This window comes from Perissodus microlepis, chromosome 14 (genome assembly GCF_051167445.1).
Source record: "Perissodus microlepis isolate ML-2025 ecotype Zambia chromosome 14, ASM5116744v1, whole genome shotgun sequence".
Classification (NCBI taxonomy): Eukaryota; Metazoa; Chordata; class Actinopteri; order Cichliformes; family Cichlidae; genus Perissodus; species Perissodus microlepis.
In genome coordinates this window covers 22,538,909-22,563,902 of record NC_140474.1, presented here as the reverse complement: position 1 = coordinate 22,563,902, position 24,994 = coordinate 22,538,909, and the positions used below count along the sequence as shown (strand labels likewise).

Genomic DNA, 24,994 nt, shown 5'->3' with positions numbered 1-24,994 from the left:
TTAGGATATGGTGCATGCTCCTATATTAGGTACCTCAGCAACGAGAAGGTCCACTGTAGTCTTGTTATGGCTAAGGCAAGAGTCGCACCTACCAAGGTCACAAGTATCTCACGATTAGAACTCTCAGCCGCAGTCACATCAGCCAGAATGAGCAGCATGCTAAAAGCAGAGCTTCAGATGTGCATTAATGAAGAGTTCTTTTGGACTGACTCCCAAGTAGTCTTAGCCTATATTAACAATGAGGCACGACGGTTCCACGTCTTCGTTGCCAACCGTGTTCAGTTAATTAGGCAAACTACAGATCCCAAACAGTGGCACTACATTGACACATCTCAGAATCCTGCAGATTACGCCTCTAGAGGGCTCAGTGCATCAGAAATCATGTCAACATGTTGGTTGTCTGGTCCAAAGTTTCTGTGGGAACATGACATTTCATATGCACCCAGCCCCTCAGCTGTGTTGTTAGTAGGGGATCCAGAAGTCAAAGCAGTCAAAGCTCTCACAACTCAAACAAGTGAACAAGACAATATCCTCAGCCATTTGTCAAGGTTTTCAAGTTGGTCAATGCTCCTTAAAGTGGTTGCAAGGATAAAAAGATTGAGATCCAGCAAAGCCCAGTATGGAAACTTTGTAACAGTAGATGAACGGAAAACAGCTGCTGACACAATAATAAAGCTCCTTCAGCAGCAGGCCTTTTCTCAAGAGATGGAAGTGTTGAAGGTGGGAGATAACCTTCCGAGTTCAAGTCCCCTCTTTAGAGTAGATCCAGTACTAGATCAAGGACTTCTCCGTGTTGGAGGAAGACTGAAGAAGTCAACACTCTGTCAGGGACTTAAGCACCCCATCATCCTCCCGAAAGACCATCACATTACAAAGTTGATCATTGCTCATTTTCATGCACAGATTTGTCATCAAGGTAGAAGCCAAACTCTCATGGAAATCAGATCGAACGGATTTTGGGTGATTGGTGGGAGCAAGGAAGTTGCAAAACTAATAAGCAAATGTGTTCAATGTCGAAAACTAAGACGTTCACCAGAAGAACAACGCATGTCTGAACTTCCAAAGGAACGAGTTGAAATCTCAGATCCTTTCGTGTATTGTGGAATGGACTGTTTCGGACCATTTGTCACAAAACAAGGTCGCAAAGAGCATAAAAGATACGGACTCCTCTTTACATGTCTTTCCTCACGTGCAGTCCACATGGAGATGCTTGAGGATCTTTCTACTGACTCTTTCATCAACGCTCTGAGATGTTTCATCAGCTTAAGAGGAGCTGTTTGTAAGTTGTACAGTGACCAGGGTACAAACTTTATTGGAGCCAAAAATGAGCTAAGAGAGTCTCTTAAACAATGTGACACAGATGCCTTAGAAGCATTCCTTGCCAATAAACAGTGTGAGCTCGTCTTCAATGCCCCATCTGCTAGCCATGCCGGAGGTGTGTGGGAACGACAGATTCGAACCATCCGCAATGTGCTCAATGCCACCACTGCTCAATGCCAAGGCAGGCTGGATGACAGCTCTCTAAGAACTCTATTCTATGAGGCGATGTTTATCGTTAATGGCCGACCACTGAGCGTCGATGGAATCAATGACCCTAAATCTCCTGAACCTCTAACTCCAAATCACCTAATATTGATGAAATCAAAGGTTGCACTGCCTCCACCAGGAAAGTTTGTGAAAGAGGACTTATATGCAAGGAAACGTTGGCGCAGAGTCCAGTATCTCACTGAGCAGTTTTGGAGTAGATGGAAAATAGAGTACCTTCTGAACATATCTACGAGACAGAAATGGCACGTACCACGTCGAAATCTTAAAGTCAATGACATAGTCATTATCAAAGAAGACATGCTTCCCAGAAATCAGTGGCAACTGGCTCGAGTGGTTGAAGCACCAGAAGAAGATGACGGTTTGGTCCGCAGAGTCAAGCTTCAAGTTGGCGATCGAGGCTTAATAAAGAAGCAGGGAACAGCACACAAACCTCACGTAGTTGAGCGACCTGTTCAAAAGCTTGTAGTTCTATTAGAAAATAACTAATTGATGTTTCAATCAATACTGTCACATCAGGCGTATTTTGCGAAAGTTTATTGATGATGTATTTGAAATTGTGTTCGTTCTTGTAGTAATGTCCATATGTTAAAGCTGGAAATCATGTAAAGAATGTTGTTTGTTATACATGATTTGGTGGGAGTGTAAAGGTCCAGTTTTGTTTATTGATCTAAGCCTGAACAGCTACGCGTAGTGTCCAGTAGAGGGCTCTGTTGTTTAGTTAGCGGCAAGCTGCACTTCCAGCTCAGACCGGTTTTTGTGGCGCACATGTCCCAGTAGGCAGCTCTCAATGAAGCGTGAAGCAGCGTGATACCGGACTCTAGCGAAATTAACAATTTGCAGCCCTTGGAATGCGGAGCGAGGTACATGTTTTAAGTTGTATTTGTTTGCTTAATTGATATTTTGTTGTATTTTCTGCTTTATTTGAGTTCATATTTGTAATAAGCGTCTAAGAAAATGTATTTTGTGTTTCTGTTTAGTTTTCATGGTGCATTGGCGCACCTCAGCACTGTTAGATTCTGAATGAATCTCAAAGTAAAAATTACTGCACCCGTCGAGGCTCTCTCTATTTCTTCCTTGGTCTGAGGGACTGCTACAGACATCATCCATTGGTCTTGTTTAAAAAAGGGTCAGGGCAGAAAGACATTTTTTATAGACTTCTATAAGATCTGAAGTCTTTTTTTTTGTTTTGTTTTGTTTTTTTTTAGCTCCGGCTATCACCGTCTTCTGAACTTCAGGTAGAATTATGTTTAAGGCTTTTCCCCAACATCAATACAAGTTGTATTGATGTTCAAAATGTAAAGCTAATTACTGATGCTAATGTTAATTTAAAGCTAACCATGTTGGAGATTTTAGCTATTTGCAAACTTGTTATTGTTGTGTTTGTTGTGCAAAGACTGGTTAGTCAGACCTAATAATGACAGCAGCTGTCTAAACTGTACATTATAGAATTCAGTCTTTATGGTCTCACCACCCATGTTGATGTGCTAGACAGCCCTCTGCAGAGTGGAGCACTAAGGGAGTGCTGTTGTTACAAAGAGTGTATCACCACAACTGCTGCTGCTATCTAATTTCTGGACAGTCCCACATTTATGCAGCATTAAAGAAAGCTGTAAACTCTCCTTTTTGCCAGAGTGTCTTTATGTGCTCTGTGAAGCTGTAAGAATAGACCGTTTTAGGTTCAGCTCTCAAATCAATATAGTTTGCTGTTTTCTGTGGGCATAAATATATATACTTTTGAGTGATAGTGTAAAAATTCAGATCTATCTGCGCCTAGGTGAATTAGGTTGTTTAGAAAGGCAGTCATTCTTCAAAGGCTTTTTCAGAGCTTTGAAAGAAACGTGGAATCCCATATTTCTATGTGAGTTAATTTCTTTTCTCCTTTCCAACCAGCGCACTCTCCTCCCATTTCAGCCGACTTCTAACAATATGCAGCGAAGACTCCAGTTGATACCGGCCTTCAAATATAATCACTTCTCCCTGATGGCTGCCTCCCCGCGCCTCCAAATACAAAATGTGATTTACGTCTCCACGCGTCTTCACAGCCCGCTTCAGCCACATCTGTCTCATTCTCGCTGCACACTTTTAAATGCCAATTTGGGACCCTACTGAACTCAGCTTAAAGTGCAAAGAGCAATTTGTCATGCAGTTCATTGCTCAAGACAAAATGTAGAGAGGCTTTCTATAATCCCGTAGCGTAGGGAGCAGCCAGGGGAAGCACATATGGATTTAAAAAAATATAAAAAATAGCCAAAGCTATTGCCCCCCAGAAGATGTTTTGGTCTTCATCTGTCACTGGGGCCACCGGGCACGAAGTGGTTGTCTGGTTTTGATGAATGAGCAAGGGCATTTGTCCTTAAGCTGCCATTCACCAGCTTCTTTGGATGCGGAACATTAAAGACAGACAACTTTTGTCTGGAAGACTCATGTAGCAAAGGATTTGACTCCCAGTCTGATCAGACTGTCTTCATAGAATTATGTTGGGTTCTGGTAAGAATAGAGCCAGTGTATATTATTGATGATGACATACAACTGCAGCAGGGTATGCAGGTTCTTCTTCAACAACATGCATGCTGGTGTCTTTTTGCACATTTTGCAGAGAGTTTGATTGTATGTCTGAAAAAAACAACAACAGCAGCATATACACTTGTGTCTCCATTTGGGCAGTGCTAAAATGCTTTTTGTAATTTTTGCCTCTCCACCCAACCACAGTGGATTTTTGTCAAACAATCAGGATGTGGCTGAAGTGCACACTGTTAGCTTTAATTCACAGGATGTAACAGAAGTACTGTTTACAGCAGTTGTAGCCATTTTCATACATAGTACCCCGTTTTCATTCCTAAATGTAATACATTTGCTGATGTCACTGATGACTCATCTCTTGGACATCGTAGTGAGACAGTCTCCAGTTGTTGGATAGCGGAATCCAGAAGAAGCCCGCAGCTTAGGAATAATGGAATGTGATTTGTAAATCACAAAACAGCAAAACAATCATGGTGGACAGTTTAGTTTGGGGGTTTTTAAAATTCTGTCAGGTGCTTATCAGAACATGCCACTTGAATGTGAAATTATTTTGTTTCTTCGCTCAGCCTTGAGCAGCTCTAAACACATCAGATGTTGAGTGGAATGATCTCAAGGAAATGTTGCTCAAAATACCAACAAAGGCAATACGAGCTCTGAGATAACGTATTTACAGAACCTGTAGATGCTCAGGTTTTTAAAACTGAGCAGAGTCCTTTAGTCTCGCATGCCGCAGGTAGCTTTGACTGAACAGAATATATCCTGTGTGTTTGTGGCCCCAGCTGTTGCAGAATTCCCAACCCATCAGACGTCTGCGCTCACAGGAACAGAGAAGAGCAAATGACGGTCCCGTCTCCTCTTCCTCTTTCAGAGCTGCTGAGCAAAATGTTACTTGTGTCTGACACCTTTGGGAAATTAATGCCTGTACTGTAAATGGGATTTGGATTAATGCATAATCTATAGACAGCAAGCATGACAATCTCCTAATAAAACAGCAAAGAGAAAAAATTGATTAATTTTCATCAGCTTGTGAGTCCGAAACTTCTGAAGCACATTTGTTTTCAGCTGGTAACGCACAAGAAGTCGTTTTGGATTTCATGCATCTACAATTAGCTCTAAATCCCTACACAAATTGGCTTTTATTCCCAGATAGGTAGCGATACCATCATGCCTCTATATCTCAGATGAGACTGTGTAATGGACCCGTCTCTCCGATGCGACACTGAATTAACCTCTTGCATACCTTAAGTTCACCTAGAGATAAGATTGCTATTACTGGAGGTTCTCTCTGTATATTACCCCCATGTACTATCTATCTCTTTCTCTCCCTGTTGCCTGTCTTTCTAACATATCCCTCTTCCTTTCCAGTTCAATTAACAGTAATAGAGTTTGAGTTTATTGCTTTTTGTCCGTTCATCCTCACAGCTTATTGCCTGCTTCATCTAACACCATACTATGGTTCAGTCTCACCATAGTCAGTCTCACCAGCACCTCAGTGATATCAGAGGTGCTGTGTCAAGGTGATTCCAAGTGAAAAAACACCCGCGCGAGCACTCTGGCCTCCAACTGGTAACGGTCTGCGAGAGGTGCTTCATATCTGACACCGTCTCTTTAATCAACTTCAGTGCCTTTAGGCAAAAGAGAGGTCCAAGCAGACAGATTGAGGCTACTGGTTACATTGGAAAGCTGGATGGAGATGTATTTTGGTACCTCGGAGAGAAAAAGAAATGGCTCAGGTGGTCTAAGGGCGCAGGTCTTCTTTCAGAGAATACAGACCTCATGCATGGCTTCTCTTAACCTTGAGATGTTTCCTGGGGCAAACAGGTTTGAGTTAACATTTCCTGTCAGTATTCAGTTGTGAGAAAACTCAGTGTTGGTATCTCTGTAGGCCTACGTGTTGTGTGTGCTAATCTGAGCCAGAGGAAAATCTTCAGTCTTTGTCTTTTTATTTTTTTTTCTTCACCCCCTCTTCCTTTTGACATCAGGGGATTTTGATTAACGAAATCTCTTGCCATGTTTGTACAATATGTTTGGATTCAACCACAGTTTGCGGTTTCAAAGGCTTATTAAATTTTATTGCCTTGATTGAGATGTAGGTGTACATTTCCCAGCTACTTCAGTTTTATTATTAGTTATATTTTGATCGCTCTTTGTAGGTATAAGTGATTCATGATGGTGCAATTATGTTTAAACGAGAGAGAGAATAATGTCAGGATGGAAATTATTTAAACCAAGTCATTTGTGTGTTGAATTTCTACTTGAAAATCAAAACTCCGAAAAAATAAATAAAAATAAAACTCTGTGTGGACATGAACAACCCCTGATATTTTAAGACGTGAACACACTCTAGGCGTGTGGCATTTATTAGACACTTTGCGGCTGTTTACCAAGGCTACAGTGTTGCTGAAAAAATGTATTTTGTTTGGATCCTAACACTCCTAATTATTTCTACCCGCCAACAATGGAGGAAAGTGTGAGCGAGTTTTATCGATTGAGTGGTTAACACCCAATCGATAAAACTTCAGCAATCACAAGGTATTCCTAAGATTGGTTTGTTATTGTTGTTCCTTCCTTATGGAGCCAGGACAGTACTATATTGTTCTTAATCGAGTGAAGAGCTGGTTTTTGAAGCTACTTTGGGCACACTGCGTTTATCAGATAACTGAAGCTTAACGCGGCTTTGCAGGATACCCTTTCTTCTTTTTTTCACTGGGTTAAACCCTCTTACATTTAGCCCTTTTGGCCTCCCTAATCACTCATTACACAAGCTCAGGATGAAAGACAGGCACAAACAAGTAACGAAACAAACTAACAAAAATCTGCTCGTGTGTGGTCTAAAAAACAAATTGTCATCCCCTTTGCTTGGTTCAGGAAATGACTTTGGTGATCTGGACAATTTTCATCGATCTGGATGCTGAAGTAATCATTGCCTTAGACCACACTCAAAGCCTGTCTATTTCGAACCATATTTTTTAGATCCCCATGAAGCCATTGCCTGTTTATTTAATCTGTTAAGCTATTTGCTTTTGACATAAAGCTTGCAGTTTTATTATTCAATTGTTTTTTTATTCTTTAGTAGCACTGATCCCCTGTTTTAATAAGATTCTCTGCAGGAAAACTAAAACTTTGCATCTGCATAGATTTTCTTTAAACTAACACAAAACAAAACAAAACAAAACACACTGATGTTTAACTCAAAACGGAAATCGATGAACTAAAGTGGGATAAAGCATTCTTGCGTGTTGTTCTTGTTTGAGAGAGCTTAACAAATGGAGGAAAAATGTAATTACACTGAAGTGAGCGCTGATGAGATTTTGAAAGTGGAACTTCACCGCTGTAATTTTTGGTCCAAAAAGAAACAAGGATGAAATGTGTAAAATAGTGGATTTGTCTTTGTTAAACATAGATTTGACTATAGAACAGTGTCTGAATGTGTTTGATTCCTATCAGCACAGTGTATAGGACAATGTTTGCATTATTATTATTATTATTATAAATAGGTAAGAGTAAGAGATGACCAGGTTAAACCAGCATATTCAGCCACAATTCATACATATCAGAATGACTGTGAATGAATATGAATATCTGCTTCTAAGCTATAATTTTACAGCAACTATTAAGCAGAATATTCAAGGGGTGATATTACAGCTTTTGGACATCTTAGAGAAAATGAATTGTGACAAAGGCCTCTGGATGGAGTTAATTTTATTGCTTGACTGATTTGAGTGTGATTTTGACTGTTATCATCCATACAACTCTGTCTGAGTCATGTCATGGGGCCCAACACAATTGTCAGCAGCCCGACATTATCTGCTAATATTAGTTATTTCTCAATCTATCATCTGCATTTTGTAAAGGCCCATAAATGAAAATAAAAAAGTGCAGAAGAAATGGGAGAAACACCCTTCAGACATGTTAGGAGTGTTGATGTTGCATGGTTTGTCCATCAGAGGGCACTCTGCAACACGTGTTCGGAGTGCGGCAAACAACAATCAGCTAATCCGAGCAGTGGAGTAGAGCAAATAAAATAAATGGCTAATGGTGTCAGAGAAATATCGGAATATTGGATTTTTGTCTCCAAAATCCTTTATCAGCCGGGCTCTAGTCACAGCTGTGTAGTCTGCTTATGCAAGCTAACATCACAGGCTAACTAGGCTTGCCATGTAACCCTTTTAATGTCCATCAACACAGACACTGTTTTTCAGTGATAATCTCTGAGAATATGCAGACAATATAAAGAAAGTATTCAACCAAATGTTTAAATTAAAATCTGAATGTGAAAACATATCTAAATTAAAGCCAGTTAAATATAAGTGAGGATGGCTTATGTTTATAGTCACCCACGTCCCATTAACATCAAGGAGCCAATATGCTTTGATCGAAATCATAAGAGTTGATAAAGCCATGAAAACATGATCCTAGATGATCCGATAATTCCCAGTGAAATATATAAAAAAATAAAAATTGTATCTTCTTTATGACCAGATTCATCTTGGCTGGACAATATTTCCCGTGACAACCACAGAATCACCTTGGTAACATCATCCTTGAGAGCCACAGAAAAACCCACAACTTGTTCACGAAGCAAATATATCCGGAATACAACGCTGTGACCCTGAGAGACACACAAACACACCATCATGAAAGGCTCACAAACAGAAAGACACACCAGGACGCCTGATGCAGACAAGGTGTCTTAGTAGTTACAAACAATGAGAGACATCCCAAGACAGCGATGGAACTTCTCTCAGCAGGATACGTATTCTAATGTAGCTCTTTCTGCCTTGATTCCTCACTGTCTCTTCTGCATACAGTAATGTTTGCCTACCTTGCTGCATTTTACCCGCCGTCTAAAAGTTCATCTCCACTCGGTGTTTGCTGTGCTGGCCTCTGACCGCTACTAATTATAAGAGCAGCGGCAGGCAGATCTGGCAGTGGCCTTTTAAACCCACCCACAGTACTATATGCTAAGCAGTTATAGTTTAAAGGAAAGGTCTACTCAAAAAGAATATTGCAGACACACAAAGTGACTATTCCTCTGCTCTTTAGGCAGTAATTCTAAAAGAGGTCACACCAGAAAAAAATTCACTTCCTCTCCTGTGCACAACCATCAACCATCTTCTTTAGTGCTAAATATGAAGATTTTGGTGCTGAAATATGAGCCACACAAGCAGGAATCCATATCCATTATCATGGCATGCATGCTTTTCATTTACAGTGTGGCGTGGCTGAAACCATATTGATTTCCCAGTTTTGAATGTAGTGCAGAAGCCTGTTTATTTTTGCTATACTCAAATTTAGCATCATCGAGGCCTCACTCGAACATTGCCAATCACCATGAGTCATGTGGTGATTAGCATCACTGTTGCTGCTGCACCGTACAACCACTGAACCGTGGAATCAGCCAGTTTAGCGTCTTTTGAAGGAGATGTGTACTACATCATTTTTCTAAAGTACAAAGAACACGTGATTCCTTTAGCTGAAGCTTGGGCTTCTTACATAACTCGTAGATTTAAGCTTTGCCTTCTAGACTTAACATAAAAACACTTCTTTGAAATTGAATGAAGAGCTTGCTGCAGGATTACGGTTTAAACAGTATTATACTTTACAGTTACTATATGAGTTCACTGTTTTAAATGTAGGACTGAGCAAAAAAAAAAAAAAAACGAGGATCATTTGTGATGATGCTTAAGCTACTTAACACTTTCACATATTTAACTTTTAATGATTAAGCCTCGTTTAATGTAGGAGATCCTGCCTTTCTAAAGTGTACTGTACAGGCCACATAAACATATATGTTAAGCCTTTAACGATAATGCACCTCCAAACACAAACACACAGATGATCTTTTGCGGCAAAAGGACATGTCAGTCTCATGGGGAAAGTCTGGACGCAAATGAAAAAGCCTCTCTCTTTGAACTGTTCATCTGTGTAGGAATTGTAACAACCCTGCCACTCTGCTGCCTTCCTGCCTAAAGGCTTATCATCAGACACTACAACAAATTAATTTTTATGCACTTGGACACTGATGAAATTTTGTGTTTTCCCTCTAAGCCTTTGGAAGCACATAGACACTGGCACACCCGTCCCCTTTGTCCTCTGCAAAAAAAAGTTAATAATGCCATACTCTACTGTACTTTATCTTCCACTCCCTATTTTCGGTGACTGATGAATCTCCCCCTCGTGTCCTCTAGTGTGCAGACAAGACTTTGAGTGACACAATCGTAAAGCAGTCAAGTGAACACGCCCCCTGTGAATGCCCTTCTAGGAGTTTGGTCGTATTTCCCTGCAGTCGTGCTTATCGGAGAGCGTGAAAAGGCTTAATATCCACCATGCTCGATCTGTGTTTCAAACGCTGTCCGTGCTGATAGAAATTAAGATGCAACATGGAAAAATACAACTCATGTTGGATTTTGGTGTGTAAGGTCAAGCCCCAGGGAGTGGGACAAACAAGTATTTAGCTTCTTTTGAACCTTACAAGTATCTCACGTGTGACCACAATTATATGAAGAACCAGAGCGGATTATTGTTATTTTGTAAACTGCAAGAGTAGTTTGTCTCTGGACTCAATGTTTCTAATTCACCGCCTTAAACATGCTCAGCATTTAGCTCCTGGAAAGGCACTCACAGGTGCCCAGCCCAGCCATTTTTATCCTCTCATAGTTGCCTTGTTGAAACATAAAGCTTTAATTGGTCAACCACAGTAGTTGGAATATCTGTCACTGGCCAATGAGCCAAAACTGCAGCAGCTACAGAAAATAGTTCCCATGCTGATGGTTGTTCACACTTGTAAACTGCTGTTTGGCTTTGTCACCATCTAAAGTAGAAGATTCTCTGCCATTTGCTAATTCTAGGTGGCCTGTTACAATGCCATTTTGTTGTCTGTCTTTGAAAAAAGGTTTTCTTAACAGTGGTTGTTTAGCAGTAAGTATCTAGCTTGTCAGATCTCATCGTGAGTGTTTGAATTGACCACAATAACCCTTATTGAAGTGCTGGGTATAAAGCAGCTCCGTGCAGTGGAAGAGGACACAGCTCTCTTCTCAGCTGAAACCGGAGCTTGGTTTCTTTCACCGATCCTTTGAATATGAGCGTGTCAATAGAGTCATTGCACATGGCTGCATATGCCCCTCTGGCATGATTCCACCTCGGCTGAATCGATTCAGGCTCTGTTTATCTCATTAGCTTGTAGCGCATAATCAATCACACAAGGGCATTTGTTTCGGGCCTCCAACCCACTGCGTATTATAACTCGACTCCTTCCATCAGTGTGAACATTGTTCTGTTCAGTTGCGCCTAGCAATAATGCTAAACTGAGCAGCTTGTAGCCGCGCACAGCCTATTGGCATTCATTCAAATTACAGAATTTGTGTCTATGGAAGTAAAAAACAAAGGATATGCATACACACAGACTCACTTTAACTGATAAGGTGCTCGCTGCGGGTGCATTTGTATTGCTGCAATGATGAGCTTTCATGTTGCCTAGTGTTGTTTTCATTCAATAACAAAGACACTGAGCTAAAATTAAATTTGCTATGCTTAATGAGAGCACATTATACCACAGTTTACTGCTAATTTAACATATATGAATAGTTGAAACAGACATTCCCATATAGATTTGTATACATAAATCGTATCAGGAGAACAGATGCGAGATTACTGGACACCACATAGCTGAGGCGGGTTCCAGCTGGGCTCCGCCTGAGGCTGGGCATCAAGTTCCACGTTTGAAAATGTTCACACAGCCACTTTGATCAGCACGCAGCATTTTGGACACACCGCACATTCACACGGGTGCGTCATCAGGCAGCACAAACAATTATTACGCTGTCAGAGATACCTACATGGCATTTAATGCAACTACCACTTTATCTACACAGTAACAATTTACAGAAAGCTTGTCTAGCATTCTTTTGCTCCATTCCCCCTGTACTTTTGCAAAGATGAGGTAGACATGAATAAGATATTTCTCAGAGTCTCTCACGGGAACAAAAAGGACTACAATGCTGATTCATTCTCATTGAGATCCTCTCAAACTGCGCTGGAATCTAAAGAGGAAACAGTATAATAGGTCCCTCAGTGCACTGCTCTATTGATCTGTTAAGAACACAACTGGATAAGTCATTCAGAAATCACCTGCCTTACAGGGAGACGGCTAAACTTGAAGTAGATGACAGTGTGTTCCACCCTACAATGCATTACTCTCAGGTCAGGTCAGTGACAAAGATGCATTAGGATATGTTTATTTTTCAATAGACCCTCATTTTCTACTGAAAATTGTAACTATCCATATATGACATTATTTCCAGCTACCCTTTCAGTCCACTTTTTTTCACATTGTCTGTGATTATAATGTCTCAAAGCCCAGCTGCTTTTAGTGATCATCCAAAAGCAGCATGAAAATGCGTTATAAGTGGTTCCCATAGTTATATTACAGATTGTGCCTTTTAAATGCTGACCTTACAGTAAAATGAACATCAAGGCCATGCTATGAAGTGCCATGAATGCCAATGCTGAAATAAAGTGCAAATTGTGCACCATGACTGCACAAGTCATTGCTCAGTTTCTGCTCTAGTAATTTCTGGATATGTTTTAAGTGATAATGATAATATTCATGGCCATCATATCTGCAGTCAGATGGTACGGACAAGCTCCGTAGCTGTAGCCTAAGGGGCATCACGCAGCAGCCCTCAGGACTGCAAATAAAAACTACAACTTAGTTAGCATTAAGTACAGAGAAATTAGACTGGGCATCTGTCGACGTTCTCCATGTTCTGAAATATAGACCTTGAAAGCCTGCTGTCGTTAAAGTCCACGCGTTTCATAATGTGCCAGTCTTCTTTGGCAGAGAGACTTAACACTTATGAAATGATTATGGAAATGATTACAAGCATGAACAGTTTAAGCTCTTTATTTTGTATCTGTATTTCACAGTTTGTTCACGGTAATTAACTCTTATAGCTGAGAAGCTTAGCAAATTAACGCCGGTCAGACTTGCTGCTCCCTGCTCTTATTAAGCTCAAAAATTGAAGCCCAGAGCAGAGAAGGTGATAAACGAAAAGACGCTCCAATGGGTCAGCTCGTCCTTTTCAAATTTGGACTTTAACTTGATTGTAACAATTAGTCGCAAAAAGCACGTCACCTCAAAGCGGGCCTCTCATCCTCAGACGCCAAAAGCAACAACAGAGACGATATTTCATACGCAAAGTAAACTTACTAAAGTGGTTCAAACCCACATTTTAATAGTATATCAGCGGCAATGGGGGACACTTTGCATTGATTGCCAGTGGGATGTAATTGGCACCCACTGCACATGAAATGCCACGCAGTCACGTCAACAAGATCAATAACAACAGGCTAGTTGAGGCCTGTCATGTCTCACTCCTCGTTATGCATAAGGAAGTGTTTTTTTGGAACATGAAATCCTTCTTCCTCTCACTCATGTCACCGGGACGTCTTAAAGTGGGCATATTTTCAATTAGTTCCTCTAAAGGTCCATCATAACAAAGCTAATTTAACAGTGAAATCAAAAACGATAAATTTAATCACTTTTGGTCCATCTTGCTTGATATTGCTGGTCTTCATATGTAAATTTCTCACACACGGAAGAAACATTCATTAATATTTAATCTAGAGCAATTCCCTGTTGTAAAGGAGTGTTTATCCATCTCACTAAGTCAAAACAGTCACAACTGCTGCATACATTAGCTCGAGTAACTCTGAATAGGAAAACCAGACAGGCCTCACTGTGCCAATCCTATTTCATACTGTGTGACGAGGATGATTGCGCCATGGCAGAAAATGAGTTCAGCACATCCAGCACTGGTGGATAAAATGAAAAAAATAAAAGGTAAAAAATACAAAAAACACAAGAATGTCATGGTTTTAAATAGTGTTTTCATGGGATAGATTAGTAAATCCGATTGGTCTCAGATCTAGAAAATCATTTAGAAAATCATTTAGAAAATCGACGCACTAATAGCCTGGCATTTCTTCTTATTTCACACTAAGCTGGCTGCAAAGGTCCACAACTGCAGCTTACACTGTGAACTGTGACAGAGAGACAGAATCTCATGCACGCCCTCAAAGGGTCAGTCAGTTTATTATGAACTGCAGTAGTGAAGCTGGCATTGTTCTCACCTTGTAAGTCTGTCTGTGTGTGTGTCATTGCAAAATGTGGTCCTGGAGACCAGCTCCATGTACGGATGATCTGATATCCTCGTGTTGGTGTTGTTCCCAGACCATCATGAAAATGTTGTTCCAGGTTCAACATTGCAAGTGACCAATCACATTGTTGTGACGTTATTCTTTTGCGCGCCAAGCCATTCGTGCATTTATGAAATTCCAATGTTGCAAGGACAATATCAATTCTGCTTACCGTTTATTAAAGGGTTAGGGTTAGGGTCAGGGTCCGTTGATCGGCGGACAGAGGCGGTTTCACGCAGCTTAAGTACAGTTTTTTGTTTTACGCTGGTTTTTCCCGAAGTCGCAAAAGTATGACGTCACAACATTCTGATTGGTCACTTGCAATGTTGATCCTGGAACAACATTTAGTATGATGATCTGGGAACAACACCAACACGAGGATATCAGATCGTGCTGTACTGTGGCAGGAACTGTAGCTCTGCTTTGGCAGGTGTTAATATGGCCGCCTTCTGTGAACAGAATCTGCAGGGGTGTAGTTTAAGGAACGTATTTGCCAATCACAACAGTGTGACTCAAAGATTTATTTTATTTTATTTTTTACTTAGTGAATGTTAAGTGTTTATATTTTCAAGCCCAATTCCAAAAACACAGTTTGACATTTGCAAATCTCATAAAGCCTATATTTCACTTACAATGAAACTCATAAAACATATTAAATACATACTTCCTATAATTTATAATCTCTTCCTATAATTTATGATCTCTTTCTGCTATTTGCACATTTTTTTACTGTAAATTTCTAAGTTAAATCTGTAAATTTTGTATAACCTGTAAATTGTAAATACTGTAAAACCACTGTCATTTAATGGTCGGGCATAGCATTGCACAGCTACAAGCATTTCACCTCATGTCATACTGTGTATGGTTGTGTGTGTGACAAATAAAATTTGAATTTGAATTTTTGAATTTAAATGTTTAAGCTGAGAGAATTTATTTTGTTAAGAAAACGATAAGGCCATTTTTAAGTTTGATGGCAGCGGTCCGTCTCAAAAAAGTTGGGACAGGGGCCAAAAAGTGCCTGTAAAAATAGGTGGTGTAGCTAATTAATTTCACTGGCAACATGTCAAGTCAGTTGAATTCACTTTTATTTACATAGCACCAAATAGTCACATAGCAACAATAGTCACTCGAAGGTGCATTATATTGTAAGGTAAAGAGCCCACAGTGATGGTAAGAAAGCCTCAGCAATCAGATGACCAAATATGGGCAAGTACCTGGCAACAGTGGGAAGGAAAAACACCCTTTTAACAGGAAGAAACCTTCAGTAGAACCAGGCTCAGAGACAGGCAACCATCTGCTGCGACTGGTCTCAGGTGAGTCAATAACATGACAGAGAAACACAGTCTCTGTCTGTCAAACATCCAGTTTGTTAATAACATTATGAATGGAGCTCAGCACAAATGAGATGCAGCCTGCTGATGAATTCTCACGTCTGGCACCATCGTTAATTCTAACAATGATTTCTCAAAACACATCAAGGACCTGCTTAGCAAAGCAATTTATTTATTTTTTGTTGAGTGCATAGCATCTCAATATTTACACAATGCACCACGAAAGAGGAAAAGTGCAAGATGCTAGTCTTGGCTCCTGTATAGCTGGTAACAAAGGTGAGATATCAGGAGTTATTCTGGATGAAGATGAACACCTTCAAAGATCACAGATCTGGCCACAGATGGGAACACAGACTGAGTATAGAATCCACCTACAACAAAAACAAGAATAACCAAAGTTGCTGACTTGTTGAAAACAAACTTTTTTTGCATTACAAAGTAAAGATCAGTGGAAAACTCAGAGAATCAGAGAAAAACCTCCATCAAAATGTCAGTTTACCTGCAAGGCGTGTTTAACAATGTAACATGTAAGAGGTCAAAATACATCCTAATCAGCTTAGAAAGATGCCTTTTCTTTTTTGGTGTAAGCCCGCTTTGAGGTGAGCAGTTAATCAGGGTTAAGCAGAAAGCAAATTAGTCTATGCCATGTCTCAGCTGTCAGCTTTACTCCTATTATTACCCATCCATTATGTCAATTAGTAGTCAATTAGAAGTTTTATGCTGAATAGACGTCGTTCTATAAATACCAATATTGATTATATGAAGCACATTCTTTATTCATACTGCTTCTGAGAAATAGCACAATCTCTTTTTCATGGGTAGACCACTTCTTTTCATTGTATTGCATTTGTTGGCTGCAGCTGGCTGAGGTTCATAAATGTGTCCATGTGTTCGCTGCAATAATCTCTCAGCATGTTCAAAAGGTGATCCTCTCCCCCTGGAGAGGTGGACGGATGCTTATTGTAGTTAAAGCTGAGGGATTTACGTCAAAGCCTCTAGAATTTTCTCGAGAGGGTAATTGAGAGAGCTCGTTTGTGCCTGGGAATATGTTATTGTGCTGTGTGCTCGCCATCACTGTTGCTTAATTTGTAAGTATAATCAGCTGCAACCACAAGTAGGAGCTGGATTTTTATCAGGCGGATAAAGAAAAAAACAACAACAACAAAGAAACAAACGCACAAAAAAAGCCAAAGAAGACTCAGTCAGACATTTATATTTGGTGTTGATAGCTGTGAACAGACTCCTTACTAAAAAAACACAAAAAACATCAGGAATGATCTCCTAGTTGGCACACGCATAAAATATTCAAAACTACATGTTATGTGTGTGTGTGTGTTTGTGTGATGCCTGCGTAGACCCTCGGAAATACTCCATTCTAACCAGCACCAACAGACCTCGCCCACAGTGATCACCAGCACTGTCAGGTCACATTATCATTGTGTGGACATGTTCGTGATAAGGGAAAACCCCTGTCATCATGTGAAATGATCATCTCAGCCCCCCCTGATCTCAGACACCTACTGTTAAGGCAGGGAACTATACTATAGCCTCACAGCTGGCTTCATGCAAAAGCTCCCACCTCTGGGCCGAACGCTCCCCGCGATACTCGAGCTGTGCCATCTCCACCACGCTGATTATAGGTTAAGCTCATTTTGCCATGAAGGACAGAAAGAGGCTCTCCCTCCTCGCTTATGCACCCAATGAAAGTATATTAAGATGGGTTGAGACAGAGAAGAAAAGGGATAAAAAAAAAAAGTGTTTTCCACCCTATTCTTGGTCACTATTAAGCAGAATAGGATTCGACAATAGGGGGAGGGAAAGCTTTATTGTTTGTGCTTGCAGATATTGTAGACTGTGTGTGGCTTTGTGTGCCTGTGCATAGAGTATGCGACTGCACATACGATATGCCTCCGGTAGCATCTCTGCTCCTAATCTACAGCATGCCCAATGAATGTGAACACAACTGATACCACACTGCCAGCTGTCTCTAATACCTTCTCTCCCTTCTTTTTTTTCTAAAACAGCAGAACTTCCCCCAGGGACTATGGTTAGCCACAAATACACATAATGAGATTATACAAGAACAAAATAATTAAGAAAAAGGGTAAACTTATTTGAATCGTGCAGCATTACTGATTAAACCAGTAAACAGCATTACAAGCCAAAGCAGCAAATCCCCGTTGCTCATTTGATTAATGATCAGACCAACTTGTTCAGCGTATGCGAAATAAACACGTTAGCTGAAGCTGGTAAAATGTCACATTTCTTTCTTTCTTTTTTTTGTTGTTGAAAATTTTAATTCATTTCCCCGCAGCAATAAGGCAAGAAGAGAAACATACTTGTGTAGTTTATTGAACTGACACATTGATTTCTTTTGTTGGTTTAAAATGAAAAAGAAGAAGAAGAAAAAAAAAACTGATTTATTTTCATTTGACATTGATTTAGTGAACGAGGCATCTAGTGGCGGGATGCATTTATAACGCAAGAACATGGCAGCAGCAACAAAAAGAACAACCAAAGCTGAGGCTCTCCTCCCTTGGCCTGAGGAATAGTGATCTATTTGACAGGATGCAATGGTTTCCACCCAACAAATTATGATATCCAATATATTTTTTCCCCTTTTTTGTTCATAACTGCAATTTAAAAGTAAGAAAAAGCGCCAACTATGAAGCAATAACCTTTCAGGACATTTAAACACTTGTTAAAAAATGCTAAAACTTGCTCAAAAAACAAAAAACAAGAAGAACTTAATCTAGTCCCCCTTCAGGCACTCTTTTCCTTTGACTTTAATGCACTTGATTATGAGCGTCATCGCTCGCTACTTTCAAGATAGCATCCCAACCTCTTCTTATAATCTTTGCTTTTCAAACCCAATTTTCCCATTGAAGTGAGTGTTGGTATCCTACACAGTGATTATATTTGGCATCGTCCCTGAAATAGCTGTAACAAGTCAGGATGAATTCAACAGCTACAGCCATTTGGAGGAGTGGAGCATCTAATTATTTGGTGTTGCTGGTCACTCCAAGCTACTCTGGTGTACCGCGGGCAAACAACTGCTGTCCCTGGAGGGAGAAAAGCTGCTGGAGAGAAGGCAGGGAGCCTCTGCCAACGTGAGTCTGTAGAGCACCGTTTATTCTAATTCCTCTGCAGGACATTAATGAGCCAGGATAGTGGCTGTCTTAATGGGCAGCCAGACAGATTTTAAGTGCCCCATGGAGTGTAATCCGCTGAGGTACAACAACACTGCTGCAAGGCCCAACAGATTGTTTTTAGTTGTCATTTTGCTTTTACTTCGCTTCTACGCCTGTTCATTACAAAGGGCATGTTTTTTAGCCCGCCCTCCCCACCTACTGCCTTGGGCCATATTCAGACCGTGCCATCATTTGTTTTCATACAATTAAAAGTTCAGCTTTTGACACTGTTGCCCAGAATGACCTTTTACATACAGTGCTAAGAAACAAATATTTATATAACAAAGAACCTCGAATCAAGTCTAAATCTCATCTGTCTTCCATTCATCCTTACCCAGCCTTCGCACCATGAACAGTTACAGACAGAGGTGGAAGATAAAGATAGATTTTTTAAAAAAATCCACACACTCTCTGTTCCTGGTGCAAAATAATGTTTTAATAAAGTGGATAATTGGTGTTGATGCAGGGGGGCACAAAATGAATGAAAGGAATTAACAGGTGTTTTTCATAAAAATAGGCAGAAAGTCAGTTTCTTCTTCACCATTCATAAGTAATAAACATCGCTTTCTGGTGTAATACTAGTACTTTGAGGCAGTTTCATTTTTCAATGTAAATGTGAAATACAGGCACACATTTTGGTGTTGTATTTGCTCACGACAGTGTGTGATATTTGCAAGCAGAGGTGACAAAGCCTTCTGGCAAAAAGTCTGATTTTTTTCATCTATTTTATTTTCATGATCATTGAGATTTATGGGGAACAGTATACTACTCTGTACAAACACATACTGGCTGCTTTAGTCTTTGTTAAGCCATATACACTGTCCTTTGTGATAAAGACAATGTACCGTCACGTACTGCTTTACCCCTCCGTTGCCCAAGGCTGGGCAGCTCCATGACTGAATCTTCAGAGGAGCTTAGTTACCTTCAAAGAGAAACCTACAACACACTCCGAACAGACATCAAACATAAATGAAAGTTGTCCAGCTCCAAAACCTTTATCTGCAAGCTCTCAGTGTAGGTAGACTTGCTTGGCATCCACCCACGTGGTACTCTCTGTTTCTGAACCTCCGCGGTTTCGTCTCAATAGCTCTCAAAACATTTGTTCAAAGTCTAATCCCTCCGTCTTGTCAGGTTTCGTACATATTATTACGCCGCGCAATGAGGCGTGAAATGCTGCTGAGCTGCCGCTGATGAACATGTGTATTCCACATGGACATTCAACACCTGCACCTCTTTAAGATTGTGGATAGCAGTGGCGCTATAGTGTATTATATGTTAATTATAGTGACTTTTATTCTGAAGTCCTCACTGTTTAAAAAAATCTGCTGCCGCTTTACATTAAAGCAGTGCTGTTAAAAATGTGATAATTGACTATGTGCACGAGACAATGCTAACTTCCTGGTTTGAGACCGGATGTGGGGTTGTGCATTTCCGGTAGCTTTACTTTGCGGTCAATCACTACTGCGAAGATATACTCCAAAATCATGTCCAAAACTCGAAAACGGAAAGATTGCGTTAAGTTACAAAGAGCAGAAGGTGGGAACACTCACCGCTGTTGTGTCATAAAAAAATCTAATGATCAATTTTGACGTTTAAAGCGTTTAGATCGATCAGTTGTTTACATCACTCAACACAAGCAGAACTGCATTACTGCATGCAGAAGACACATCGTCCACATTCAGAAGCACATCTCTGTATAATGACTGGTCTTATGATTTAAACAGGCAAATGTTCAGCATTCAAACTACAGGTGGAGAATAGTCAAACCAGATGTTTCCCCGTTATGTTGATATCAGCTAGTCAAGTACACACCTACACAGCATGTTAACAAACCGTGAAAAAAGCCACACACAAAATGAATGATTGCTGGTAAAGGTTTCTATACATTAGTATTTACGAAGGGTATGTTGTGACTTACCTTCGGTCCCTCGCTATAACGCGGTTCACCTTTCACCTCGCTGTTTCGCGGATTTTTTAGTGCAAGTTTGCATGCTTTTTTTTTTTACGTCACATTGTGTCCTGCGTCCTGATCGCTGCAGACGATCTCCTCCGTGACGGCTCTCCTGTACAGTACAGAATCGCTGCATCGATCGCTAGCAGTGTGACTCTGAAGTGCAGTACTGTATGTCCACGAAACGTTTTGCACCGTCAAAAAGTAAAATTGGCTACTTGATTTCACCTATCGCTGGTTATTTTTAGAACATAACACCCGCGATAAACGAGGGACAGCTGAGAAATATAACATTTGAATCCCTTTTCTCTTTTGCTCTGAGGCGCAGGGAAAAAATATCGACAAGTCAATGAACATCATTTACAGATATATTGGGTAAATGCCCAAGACATCTATAGAAATGTAAATCGCCGCTTGATTCATTCATTTGCTTAACTTGTTTTGGACCGTAAACCAGGCGCGAATAGGACACCGGAAACAAAGCTCCCCACAGGAGTTTCTGCACCGGAAGTAGCATATGCTAACGTGCACATAGTCAATATGCTGCTGTAATCATTTGCTAATGTCTGCATGGAAATGTTTGTACGCACCATTTACGCACAGATTTGTGCATATGCACTGTTAGTAAATGAGGGCCATTGTGTGGAGATGGCTAAGTGTGGTGATATGGATTTCAAAACCTTTGTTTCTGAGCTCCTGACATTTATTTCTGAACATTTCAAGGTTTATTATCCAGTGAAAAGGTTTACTAATAAAGAAATTTGAGTGCTTACATTACCAATTAGCACTCTACATAGAAGGTTTTACAACCTTCTGGAAGACGGTGAGAAAAAGAGGCTTTCAGGCCTTTCTATTACTGCTATAAAGGAAACCGGATAGTCAGGGAAAATATTAAAATTTTGGCTTTATAGCGTCGCAGAACAAAAATAATTTTTATTTATATGTAATTGTGGTAAAAGGTTTTTATAAAAAAATAGGAAATAAATCCAGAGGAGTAGATTTGTAATACCTATCTGACTCTGTTCTGCTCTGTCCTGTAAACCATGAGCTATGGTGGCAGGTGGAAGGTGGCTGTGTTTGTGTTTATTTCTGGCCTCTGAGCGCTTTGTGTATTGTGTGGCCAAAGAGGGGGCAACCTTGAACACAGACCGAAATGACAAGCCGTCCGCTTCCATAAATGAGATATGGATGCTATTTGCTGACATTGCCAGACTGAGCTGAGACTTCATATATACACAGTCAGGGAGATGTGCGCTACACGAGCATCCCGACACCCGCGTGAGAAACAGCTGGGAGCAAATATGCACAGGTTCACTGTATGTGAGCATTAGCCCACCGTACTGTACAAAATGGAAAAAGAGGCACCAGGTGTTGCTGCAGTCATGTATGCAGACAGTGACACAGATTAAGTGGAGAAACACAGCTAGACATTTGCCTGTATTTGCGTGTTGTAACTGTATGTCTAAGCATGGCTAATAGAAACACTGTCCTTTGAGTGACCACAGCTTTGGGTTCATTTCTCATTTAATGTTACAAATGCACATAAATACACCACTTAGCTGAATAAAAGACTATAAAAATTACTCCACCAAATCAGACAGGGAGCAAAGTGTGACATCTTATTTTGGACTGTTTATTTCTTCGAATCTGTCACTTTTTTGTTTTTTGTTTTTAATATGAGCCTGAGAGAAAGCATATTTGCCCAATATGAATGATGTCATGATGGGTGTCAGCATGCTGTGAATGTACCAGTCAGAACTTCCAGGGACAGACAACTTGATGTGTCTTGACACATGACTAAGGACTCAGGACTACAGCCCAGACCTGTAACCACATGGCGCAAGATTTTCCACTTCTGTTAGTAGGCTAAGAACTCCCAGCTAACCTGCAGCAAACACATGTAAGTAAGCACTGAACCCTGCAATATTGATATTACCAATACACACTCCAAATTTGCACTCTCTTTCCCTCTTCCCCATGATGGAGCACTATTTTCTGCACCTTTCAAATTATGTACACACACAAACATCTAATAATCACAATCGTCACCCAAACCCACAATATATAATAACAGCATACATACAGTACAGTTATTCTCTGCATGCACATGTTTGTCGAGCACCTGTGCTGGCCGAGAGAGCAAGTGTTACATCTTTTCTCAGAGAGCTGGGAGTTTCCTGGCTGGGTGTCACAAAAAAGAACATACAGCCCAGTTAACTCAAGCTTCCCTTTTCTCAAGCCAATGCTCTTTTTTTGTTCAGTGGTGTGGACAAGTTGTTATTTTCTGTCTAGAAGGGAGTGTATAGCTCCCCAGGGTAACAAGTGAAAGTGCTTGGACTTTGCTTTTTTGAAAACAGCATCTTGTTCCATTACCAACTCTTCTTTTATACTCTTCATGGGGGATGTATATTGTTCACTAGACCTTTTAACATGTATATCTATATATATCTATCTATATATATATAGATATATATATACACACAGTAAATTTATGTTTCCATTTGCCAGCTGACTCTAAATTCCAGTCAGACCGTGTGTGGCGGCACTTCTGGTTGAGAGAAAATCTCTCCTTGCCCTTCTGCTCTCTCAGCACTCAGATGCTCATCATGAGGATTATCAGCAATTCCTTTCATCAGGGCGACCGAGACTCTTCTCCTGAGAGAGAAAGCCTGCTCACACTGCCTCTCTGCGGCATGCAACACGAATAGATTCTCCCTCTCACTTCCAGCGTGCTGCTGTTCACGGCGACCCAGGGACAAAGATGGCAATCTCCCTACTGCTGTTCCAGACCTGATCGGCATGGAAATGGGTTTATCTCTGTCAAGCTTCTACGTGCATGCTTTCAAGTGCCTCTCAGATGTATATCTGACCATGACAGCCAATCGGGCGCACAGAAAACAGAAAGATAATCTTATTTTTATTATTTTTTTTTACCTCATTGAAAGACTTCAGAGCAACCCTGCTATTCCAGTGCATACGGCATAGGGACTCCCAATCAATCTAGAAATCCTGTTTATTGTCCCTCTTTCGCTCTTCCTTGTCCCTTGTCAGAAGAGAAGCAGCATTCAAAAAGCATCCCTTTCTTATATTCTGCAGTGCCAGCTGAAACTCGCCGTCATGCCTTGGATGATGGAGATAGAAAAAAAAAAAAGAAAGAAAGGAAAAAAAAGATGGGAATATAAAGCAAAGAGTCGACTCAAGCTCCCGGGATTTATTTCCCTCCCCCTTTTCCCCCTTCTCCTCTTCTTGCATTCACACCAAAACAGGGAGCACGGGGGGGAGACGTCAGAGTGACAGCGATGTATTTCTTTTTGCTCCGTGGCTCTTCACCTCTTCTTTCTCCTGCTCTCCCTCCCGCCCTCGTTCTCACTACCTCGCTTTTTATCCCTCTGCGTTCCTCTCTGTCCACGGCTCGTCGCTTCACACAGGAGCGGGCTGCTCTGTCGTGATGGGTGAGGAGACTCTGTCCATTCAGGGACATCTGTGAATGTGCTTATGTTGGGAGACTAAAGTAGCCTCTTAGCTGAGGCTGAGACCACCCTCCCCCCTCCTCCCTTCCAGAGACGGGCTTTCTAATGGCATGTACCATTAAAGCTCGGAGCAGGGTGGGCTGCAGCAATGAAAGGAGCACGAGAGGGGGGTGAGGAAAGAAGGAAACGAGGAGCTGCTCAGAAGCAGGAGGAAAAGGGCAATAGTGAAACAGGAGGGAAAAAGATGCTGAGCAAAATAAAAAAAGTGGGAAAAAGTACACTGATGAGTCTTGTTTGCCACTTTACTTACCCTGAGTAAGAGGCAGACCGCACAACCTCCACTCCTCAGTGCCACTCTTCTTTACAGATCCCTTATCTCTGATGAGACAACAGCTTGGTCACGAGGAGCATCGCTGTATGCAAGAGCATATGTTGGTTTTGGCGATGGTGAATTCACTCACAGACAAAGGATTGCCTCACGCACGACTGGCTGCACGGCGGCACACACGCAGAAACTTATTGCGGGAAACTGGGTTGAATGAAGAAAATTTTGTACTCTCAAAAGAGCCATTTGGTTCTGAATTATTAGAAAGTCCACAGTGTGCTTCTCTTCACGCTGCCATAGCCTCAGTGACTGGCAACAAACACCCCAGTGCCAATTTCACCACCAACATTTCCATTCGCCTTAAATGTGCACCATCTAATTTCAGGCGTCACTGAATAAAGAGCCTGTCTGTGATGGAGGTGAGACAGCGTCTGGTGCGAGGATCAGAAACGCCACTT

At 40.9% G+C, this 24,994-nt stretch overlaps 1 protein-coding gene across 4 annotated transcripts in view; it reads right to left on the bottom strand.

Annotated features, from left to right (window-relative positions):
• The window catches only part of b3gat1a (beta-1,3-glucuronyltransferase 1 (glucuronosyltransferase P) a), a 99,409-nt gene extending 75,114 nt beyond the window's left edge, over positions 1–24,295 (bottom strand). For 2 of the 4 annotated variants that reach the window (XM_084951031.1, XM_084951033.1), the window contains exon 1: positions 23,676–24,294. The gene's annotated coding sequence lies outside the window, so the exon portion shown is untranslated. Of the gene's footprint in view, positions 1–23,675 lie in introns of all 4 variants that reach the window. The other 2 variants (XM_084951032.1, XM_084951035.1) reach the window with 2 other exon arrangements.
• Positions 24,296–24,994: the final 699 nt, after the last annotated feature.